Raw genomic sequence first — 10835 nt, 5'->3', positions numbered from 1 at the left:
TAAGCAGCATTCATCCATTTTATTTATTTATTTTAAAAAAATTAACAACTCAACTAGTAATATTTTACTTGTCATTTATTATAAAATAATTATTTTTTGTATTGAATTTAGAACTAATAGCCTAAATAGTCAGCAATAATATTTTCTATTAGTGCAAATGTTAGATTATCTCCTTTAACTACATGCTATGCTTCACACTTTGCACTAGGATGGCAAACAAAACTACAGTATATGAACTACAGTAGGAGCATACAAATCCATAATATCATGTGGAGTAGATTTAATATAACTACTAAAACTGCCTATAGCTACCAATCATAATTTAACTATCATTGATCTAATACATTTTTGAAAATGTTAGCTAGAATCTAATTGGTTAATATAGGGAATGACACAATTTCTCCTTATTAGAAGTATATATATATATATATATATATATATATATGTTGTCTCTTATCCGAACCTGCAAAATTATTCTGGCTTAATTGATTAAAACCAGTGTGAATTGTCCAAGTCAAATAATTCTTCACCCTGTTGAATGTAATTTTTCTCCAAAATTACATTGTATGTAGAAGAAGCACATTGGTCAGTCTGTATCTATGGTAGCCTTTTAAATCAGCTCATACTGTTGCAAATAGTAGAATTATTAAACATACTGTAACTATATTAACAGAATGCTATATTTTTACAGTACAGTTTTTGGCATAACATTGTTAATAGACATCAAGACACAACTATCTATATTTTGGTACAGAGACCACTGTGTATTTTCTCTTGGGGATTGAAAAGGAAAATGTTGCTCATGGGAATGTGACTTATATAAGCTCTTTGATGATGACAGGAGATTGTGCTTACTGTGTGCCAAGGTGAACATTTTCAAACATGAAGGGAAATTAGATTTGTCTCCGTTAGTTGAATCTCTTTACTATCGTTTATAGACATCTTATATCTTTCCTTTCCTCTACACATGAATCAATTTGATAGAAGGAGCAGAACAAAAAAGAAGTCAACCAGGTTAGTCAATCCTTGCATTTTACAATCTAACAGATGACATGAGAATCAACGAATAAAATAAAATCTTGTGTTATACTGTATACATCATTATGTTCTCTTTCCACTTTTAGCCTTTCTGAAAAGAAAGCTGCTAGTTTACAGAAAGGTTATCTGTAACAGAAAGTAAAGCAGCTGTGTATACACTTATGACTGAAAATGCCAATATGCCTTTTCCAAAACTACTAATTAAATGGCTCTGTATTCCCTATATGAGCAAGAATGTTAGTCTTGCATGAAATGAAAGCTACTGTGTTACATGCAAACTAAAGTTTTATTCAAGGAAGTAAAGGGAATCATTTAATAAATAAAGGGCCTGATCAGTGCCGTAACTAGACATTTTAGAGCTGTGTGCAAGAAACAGCATGAGCACCCCCACCCTCCATATTTAAAGTAGGGCCAGTGCGTGCCATAGGTCCATGACAAAAATATACGGTTGTGGCTTCATGGGTAAGGGGTATGGCCACAAAATAATACCAATTCATATTACACTGCACAGTGGTCTCCATTATTCAAATTACGCCACACAGTAGCACCACTTACACACATTATACCAGGTAGAGCCCCTTTTACACATTATGCCAGGTAGAGCCCCTGTCAAACATTATACCAGAAAGAGCCCCTGTTACATATTACACCAGATAGAGTTCTCTTTAACACATTATGCCGGGTAGAGTCCCCTTTTACACATTACGCCAGGTTGAGCTCCCTTTTACACATTATGGCAGGTAGCGTCGCCTTTTACACATTTAGGCAAGTAGAGTCCCCTTTTACTCATTACGGCAGGCAGAGCTACTTTTTACACAAAAATAAAGAGCCCCTGTTACATATTACACCAGATAGAGTTCCCTTTAACACATTATGCCGGGTAGAGTCCACTTTTACACATTGCGTCAGGTTTAGCTCCCTTTTACACATTATGGCAGGTAGAGTCCCCTTTAACAGATTATGGCAGGTAGAGTTCCCTTTTATACATTACGGCAGGTAGAGTCTCCTTTTTCTCATTATGGCAGGTAGAGTCCCCTTTTACGCATTATGGCAGGTAGAGTCCCCTTTTACACATTACAGCAGGTAGAGTCCCCTTTTATACATTATGGCAGGAAGAGTCCCTTTTTACAAATTACGGCAGGTAGAGTTCCACCCCATACTTAAAATAGGGATATAGCGCACTGAAGGCACGTATCAAAAATTAACAATATAGGGGAATGATCCCAGAATAGTACCAATTAACATCACATAACACAGTAGTACCAGTTATACACATTACACCAGGTAGAGCCCATTACACACATTATGCCAGGTAGAACACCATATACACATTACCCCAGGTAGAGCACCTTATACACATTATGTCAGGTAGAGCCCTTTATACAAATTATGCCAGGTAGAGCACCTTTAACACATTATGCCAGGTAGAGCACCTTATACACATTACACCAGGTAGAGCACCTTATACAAATTATGCCAGGTAGAGCCCATTACACCAGTTAGAGCACCTTATACACATTACACCAGGTAGAGCACCTTATACACATTATGACAGGTAGAGCACCTTATACACATTATGCCAAGTAGAGCCCATTTTGCACATTACACCAGATAGAGCCCTTATATACATTAGGCCAGTTAGAGCCCATTTGACACATTATGCCAGATAGAGCCAGAGCCCCCCATCCTCCCCTCAATGAGATTGTGACTGTGGTCCAGGCATACAGACAGGCAGATGGTTACTGGGAACTCTGTGAGGACTGGGAATACTGTGAGATGCTGTCAGAGGAGGAGGAGGAGGAGCAGTGACCTGGAAGTGGAAGTGCTCGTGGGCCGGACACATGTGAGTGGGTGAGGGGGTGCTGAGGTGCCGGAGAGGGGGGCCCGGATCGGTACAGATCAGGTACTGGGCACCGGGGGGGTGCAGAGTGAGCGCCGGTGAGGGGACCAGAGCTGAGTGGAGCACGCAGCCGCTGCCACTCTCTGTGCAAGTCTGCAAGGGGCTGACTTTTGTGTGACTGAGTGGCTGTGATTTTTGTGTGTGTGAGGGGCTGAGATTTTGTGTGTGTCTGTGAGGGGCTGAGATTTTGTGTGTGTGTGAGGGGCTGATATTGTGTGTGTGTGTGTGTGTGTGTGTGTGTGTGTGTGTGAGTGTGTGAGTGTGTGTGTGTGTGTGTGTGTGTGTGTGTGTGTGTGGCTGAGAGTTTGTATGTGAGGGGCTGAAATTTTGTGTGTGTGTAAGGGGCAGAGATTTTGAGTGTGTAGGGCTGCCTGTTTTTTGTTTTTGTTTTTGTGTGTGATACTGCTGCGGACAAGCAACAAATTGCTGCCTGTGGGGTCAGAGCCTACTGATGCTGCCAGTATGAGTTGCACAAGGGAGCCGGAGTCTGCTGCTGCAGCCATCAGATGAGCGGATGGAGGGGGCTGGAGACTGCTACCATTGCTGCTGCTGCCACTAGTGGAGCCAGGACTACTGCTGTATAAAAGAGAAGGATCAGGGGATGCAGAAGGATAGATAAGTATAAGCCCAACTTCATTATTGCATAAGTGTTTTTTGTGTTTATCTCCTGTTCTCTCTGTCCTTCTTTTCTCCCCTTGTCCCTGTTTATTTTGTATTATCAATTACTATCCTATTCTTGTATATTGTTTCTTGTCACAGCTGGGCTATAGTACTATATTGCATTACATAGATTGTTTTTATTTTAATTTTTTTTTCTTCTGAAGGTAACAGGGAGTTAGACCTAACAAAGAAGATGGGTGGGGCTGTGATTGGGGATCTCACTCAATGCATGTCGTGCAAGATGTACACGCACCTGGAACAACCATCCCTGTGTAATTACATCTTCACGAGTTGTATGCGAACAGTTGCCCTGGAAGCCCAGGTAACTGATCTAGAGCAAACCGTTATGCAGCTGAGGGAGATTCACAATCTCAAGCAAACCTTAGATAGAATGGTGGAGGAGTTGCGGGAGGGGTCACTGGTAGATGAGGATGACCAGGCAGCTAGCTGGCTCACAGTTAGAAGGAAGAAAAAGAGGTAGAGGCTCGACATCTCTGAACTGTCAAACCCCAACAAATTTGCCCTATTGGAAGAGGATCAGTGGATGATAGTGAGGTAATGACGGTGCCCGAGGAGACTGTTCCCTCTAGCAACCAGAGGAGTGGTCCTCAGGTGCAGTTGGGATAAAAGATAGTGAGGTACCTAGTCAGATTTTGGTGGTAGGGAATTCCATTATCAGAAAGACAGATAGGGCAATCTGCTATCAGAACTGTGATCGCCATACAGTCTGTTGTCTCCCGGGTGCTCGGGTGCGCACATCACGGACCGGATAGATGGATTGTTGGGAGGGGCTGGGAAGGACCCGGTGGTCTTGGTACATGTTCACACCAATGCCAAAGTTAGTGGTAAGTTTAGGCAAGTAACTTAAGGCAAGGACATCTAAGGTAATATTCTCCAAAATATTTCCAGTGCCACGCGCTAGTCCAGGGAGGCAGAGGGAGATTAGGGAGGTAAATGTGTGGCTTAGGGATTGGTGCAGGAAAGAGGGGTTTGTGTTCCTGGAACACTGGGCGGACTTCTCAGTCAGGCACCATCTTTTTTGTTGTGATGGATTGCACCTGAATAAAGAGGGAGCAGCAGTGCTGGTGAGAAGGATGGTTAGAAGGTTGGAGGAAATTTTAAACTAGGAGCCTGGGGGGGAGGGTTTAGCTAGAAACTACGGGTCATGCAGTGAGAATAATAAGGATGGTGGTACTGAACAAAATGGGGGAGGAGTAGGGGGTGGGAAAGAGCATCCGGTAAGGGTATTAACATGGGTACTAAAAAAGGTTTTATCAAAACACTAACTAATAACGATTACGGTGGTCATTCCAAGTTGATCGTTCGCTAGCTGTTTTTAGCAGCTGTGCAAACGCTATGCTGCCGCTCACTGGGAGTGTTTTTTAGCTTAGCAGAAGTGCGAACGAAAGGATCGCAGAGCAGCTACAAAGTTTTTTTGTGCAGTTTTAGAGTAGCTCAAAACCTACTCAGCGCTTGCGATGACCTCAGACTGTTCAGTTCCTGTTTTGACGTCACAAACACGCCCTGCGTTCGCCCAGCCACGCCTGCGTTTTTCCTGGCACGCCTGCGTTTTTCCGAACACTCCCTGAAAACGGTCAGTTGACACACAGAAACGCCCACTTCATGTCAATCACTCTGCGACCAGCAGTGCGACTGAAAAGCTTTGCTACACCTTGTGTGAAACGACATCGTTCGTTGTAATAGTACGTCGCGCATGCGCATTGCGCCGCATACGCATGCGCAGAAGTGATTTTTTTTGCCTCATCGCTGCACAGCGAACGAATGCAGCTAGCGATCAACTCAGAATGACCCCCTACGGGTCATCATTGCTGCATAAAGTGAATGATGTCCCTAGCACAAGGGAAAATACTTATCATAATTGTATGTATGTAAACGCTAGAAGCATTACAGGTAAAAAGGGCAAACTAGAAATACTTGCAGCAAGCAAACAGTATGATATTATAGGCATTACTGAAACTTGGTGGGACGAATCTCATGATTGGACAGTCAATCTAGAGAGTTATACGCTGTTCAGGAGAGACAGATTAAACAAATGGGGTGGAGGGGTATGTCTTTACGTAAAGCCGTTTTTAAAACCTGATATATGGGAAGATATTCAGGATGGGACTGTAGACACTGTTGAGACGTTATGGGTAGAAATTGCATGCAGGGGTAAAGAAATAAAAAAGTTAGTATTGGGTTTTTGCTACAGGCCGCCTGGTATCAATGCATCTGATGAGGAAATGTTACTGAAACAAATTGAAAGAGCAGCAGGAGTAGGAGACATAGTAGTGATGGGAGATTTTAACTATCCAAAGATAAATTGGAAAAAACGATTCATGTGATACTGCTAGGGGTAATATGTTTTTAAACACACTAAATTATACCTACTTAGTTCAACTAATCGAGGAACCTACTAGGTACAATGCAATCTTAGACCTGGTATTAACAAACAATGGGGAATTGATATCAAATATTATAGTAGGGAAGCCCATAGGAAACAGCGACCACAATATGGTCACATTCAATATCAGTTTTCATAAGCAGTCCTATACTGGCTCGAATAGAACTTTAAACTTTAGCAAAGCCAACTTTGACATGATGAGGGAAGCTTTAAGGGATATTGAATGGGAAATTTTGTTTGAAGGAAAAAAATACTACGGTGAAATGGGATGTATTAAAATCACTGCTAGTTAAAAATAATCTCAAATTTATTCCCACGAGCAGCAAAAAAAGGAATAAAAATCCCAAACCAATGTGGTTTAACAAAACGATAAAGGAACTTATGGGCAAGAAAAGGCAAGCATTCAAAAAATGCAAATCTGAAGGGAATGCGGAGTCATTTCAGCACTATAAGGATTGTAACAAAATATGCAAAAAAGAAATAAGAGCGGCTAAAGTAGAAACTGAAAAACTAGTAGCAAAGGAAAGCAAAGCCAATCCCAAAAAAATCTTTAAATACATCAACAGCAAGAGGTTAAAGAAGGAGAGTATAGGCACTTTAAAAGACAAGTTGGGAGTCTTAATCAAAATGAGTTTTTTTCAACGGTATTTACAAGAGAGGACCAAATTCAGGTACTAACACACAATCTCAATAATGATAATGTCCCACTGATAAGTGCTTATTTAAGTGAGGAGGTAGTCTGTGACCGATTAAAAAATTAAAAGATTAATAAGTCACTGGGTCCCGATGGAATTCACCCAAGGGTTCTAATGGAGCTTCACTCTGAACTTGCAAGACCGCTATTTTTGATCTTTAAAGATTCAGTTATATCAGGTATGGTTCCCAAAGACTGGCGTATAGCGGAAGTAGTGCCAATATTCAAAAAGGGAAGTAAAGCTGAACCGGGTAATTATAGACCAGTTAGTCTTACATCTATAGTGGGGAAAGTATTGGATGGTATTCTAAGGGATAGTATTCAGAAGTTCCTTGAAGCCAATAAGGTCATTAAAAGGAATCAACATGGATTTGTGAAGGACAGATCATGTCAAACCAACTTACTTGGCTTTTATGAAACAATAAGTGCAAACCTTGATCAGGGTAAGGAGGTGGATGTAATCTTTTTAGACTTTTCCAAAGCTTTCAACACATTGTCTATAAGCTACAAGAAATAGGGCTAGGGAGCACAATATGCACTTGGGTCAAAAATTGCTTAGATAATAGGGAGCAGCGCATTGTGCTCAATGGATCATTTTCAAATTGGACTGACGTGCTAAGTGGTGTGCCACAAGGGTCTGTACTAGGATCACTATTGTTCAACAGTAGGTCTAGAGAGCATGGTGTACATTTTTGCAGATGATACCAAATTGTGTAAGGTTATAAATACGGAGCGGGATGCGGAGTCTCTTCAGAATGACTTAGTCAAACTAGAAGCATGGGCAGCCAAATGGAGAATGCGCTTCAATACAGACAAGTGTAAGGTAATGCACTGTGGTAGCAAGAACAAAAATAACACCTACATACTAAATGGGGTAATATTAGGGGATTCTGTACTGGAAAAGGACTTAGGTGTTCAAATAGATAGCAAACTAAGCAGCAGTACCCAAAGTAGGATTGCAGCAAAGAAGGCTAATAAGATATTAGCATGCATAAAACGGGGAATTGATGCAAGGGCCATATCTTGAATACTGTATACAATTTTGGGCACCATACTACAAAAAGGATATCCTGGAGCTAGAAAAGGTTCAGAGGCGGGTGACCAAACTAATTAAGGGCATGGAGACGCTGGAATACGAGCAAAGGCTTGCAAGGCTATTCATGTTTACACTGTAAAAAAGGAGACCAAGCGGGGACATGATCAACGTCTACAAACATATAGGGGGACAATAGACAGAGCTTGCGCGGGACCTGTTTTTGGTAAGATCAGCACAGAGGGACACGTGGACACTCGCTTAGGTTAGAGGAGAGGAGATTCTGCACAATGCGGCGTAAAGGTTTTTTCACAGTAAGGACAATACGTGTTTGGAATTCCCTGCATGTTTGGGTGAAAGCAAGGATGGCTTATATTCCAAAGGCATTTTGCTATGGGGAATGCTTTTGGAGGCCAAGGATGCCGCAATGGTGCTGGAGCCTGGTAAGGGGGAGGAGTGCGAGGCGGCCTGTGGGCCAGCTGCTCAAAAGTGAGGTGGATGGGCAAGAGAGTCTGTCCCTGTGCTAACACCTAGGGCATCCTGCTGGCCAGTAGGGCAGTGTGGCTGCACTTGGTAGGGGAGGGGGCCAGATGCAGTACTCCTGCCTGGGTAGTAACTCTCAGGCAGAAGTACATGAATATCACTGTACAATCTCCAATAGTTAATGATTGCTGTTGCTTTTAGATATGTTATCCTATAGATGTTAAAAGCTTGATTTAATAATCACTCCATCCTTAAAGAACCGTACACACAGGGGAGATGTGGGGGGAGAAGTGTGCGGAGCAATCTAACACAGACCACTCAGCACACATCTCTCCCCTCGCTCAGCACTGAGCGCAATGTGTGCTGAGCGAGGGGGGGAGGGGGTCGCTCATTTCACCCAGCGGTGAAATGAGCAATGTGCTAGATTGAGCCTGTCCAGCACTGGCGATAGCAATGCGCGGGGCCACGCATCACTATCGCTGTGGGGCATACACACAGAGAGATCTGTGCTTGAGGGGTCTATTTACTAAGCCTTGGATGGAAATAAAGTGCACGGTGATAAAGTACCAGCTAATCACCTCCTAACTGTCATGTAACAGGCTGGGTTTGAAAAATGGCAGTTAGGAGCTGATTGGCTGGTACTTTATCTCCGTGCCCTTTATCTCCATCCAAGGCTTAGTAAATAGACCCCTAAATTCTAAGCAATCTGAGATTGCTTAGAATTTAAGCACGGATCTCTCTGTGTGTATCCCCCTTAAGGGGGGTACTCACGGAGCGATCGCTGCTTAAAATCTAAGCAATCTGACTAGATTGCTTAGATTTTAAGCATGATCTCTCCGTGTGTACCCCCTACAGCGATAGCGATGCGCAGACCCGTGCATCGCTATCGCTGGTGCTAGATTGGACTGCATGCAGGCTCAATCTAGCAGGTCGCTCATTTCACCCGCTGGGTGAAATGAGCAGCCCCCCCCCCCGTCTCACCCTGCATGCTCAGCACACATCGCGCTGTGCTGAGTGGGGTGAGAGATGTGTGCTGAGCGGGTCGCTCAGCAAACATCTCTCCCCAAATCGGGCCGTGAATATGGCCTTTTAAGTATAACATCAACAATTTACTGTTCAATACAGTCAGGCACATTGGGTTTTGCAAGCAAGTTCCTGGTTATCTCTATTTTTTCAGGAGCTTAAGGGGGTACTCACGGAGCGATCGCTGCTTAAAATCTAAGCAATCTGACTCCGTGTGTACCCCCCACAGCAATAGCGATGCGCAACCCCGCGCATCACTATTGCAGGTGCTAGATTGGCCTGAATGCAGACCAATCTAGCAGGTCGCTCACTTCACCCGCTGGGTGAAATGAGCGGCCCCCCTGTCTCCCCCCGCACACTCAGCACACATCGCGCTTTACTGATTTGGTGGAGAGATGTGTGCTGAGCGAACCGCTCAGCACACATCTCTCCCCAATTCGGCCCGTGAATACGGCCCTTTAGTATTAAAGGGACAAACAAATGTGAAGCATAAATAGCACAGATCAAAGCATTCCAGCTGCTGTAAGGGAAGAAGCTCTCCCATTTATGCAGCCCTCCTCCTGGAACTTCACACATCTATAACACTTTGCACTGCCCCCACCGTAATTATTTATGACATGTTCAGCATACCCCATCTTGGCCTTTGGTTTTATCTCTCCTCCCCTGATAAGTTGGTGGTTTCCTTATTGGATGGGATATGATAGGCATATAAGATACTGTATAACACAAAACAGTGATTACATTCCTGGGGGTTTGTTACAGTCTATGGGGAACATTTACTAAGCAGTGATAAGAGCGGAGAAGTGAGCCAGTGGAGAAATTTCCCCATCAACCAATCAGCAGCTCTGTATAATTTTATAGTATGTAAATTATAGATGTTACTTCAGTGCTGATTGGTTGCCATGGGCAACTTCTCCACTGGCTCACTTCTCCGCTCTTATCACTGCTTAGTAAATGTCCCCCTATGACATATAATTAGGATAGAATATACAACAGAATACAGATCATGGACTACATTCGAGTTTGTATATGTTACACGGTTTGAGATATAATATATAGAACTATTTACCAGCCTGTCAAAATGACAGTACAACATAACAGTAATGTAAGAAATGAGGGAACAATACTTGAATTGCTCCATATGGCACCATCTAGTGGCCGCAGGCAGGCAAAACACTTGAATTCCCCCCATAGAAGTGAGGAGCAGCGTTATCCTTTTGTAGGATAATTGATACGCACACCAGTGCTAACAGGAGTATACCGGTGTATGAACAGAGAGGGATGCGAGGCAAAACGAACTCACAGACAGTATAACACAACATACACAGGAGGTGATAGAATAACTAATAAACACAAAATGAACGGGGAAGCCCAAAGGCTCAGGAATTGGGTGTCTCCCTAGTGTCAGGAATGCTCAGATGGAATAGAGCGGACAATGAAGCGAGATGTAGTGATTTAACATGTGGAGCACCCAAAATGATGTTGCTAAGAGCAACAGGAAAAACCCCAAAGGGTTACCAACGGGTGTGGGAATAAACTCCTTGGTCAGAGATAGAAATATAGACACAAGGAGAGTATCCACAATCCTAACCCCCACTTG

Source organism: Pseudophryne corroboree, chromosome 1 (assembly GCF_028390025.1).
Source record: "Pseudophryne corroboree isolate aPseCor3 chromosome 1, aPseCor3.hap2, whole genome shotgun sequence".
Classification (NCBI taxonomy): Eukaryota; Metazoa; Chordata; class Amphibia; order Anura; family Myobatrachidae; genus Pseudophryne; species Pseudophryne corroboree.
Note: the sequence above shows the minus strand (reverse complement) of the source record.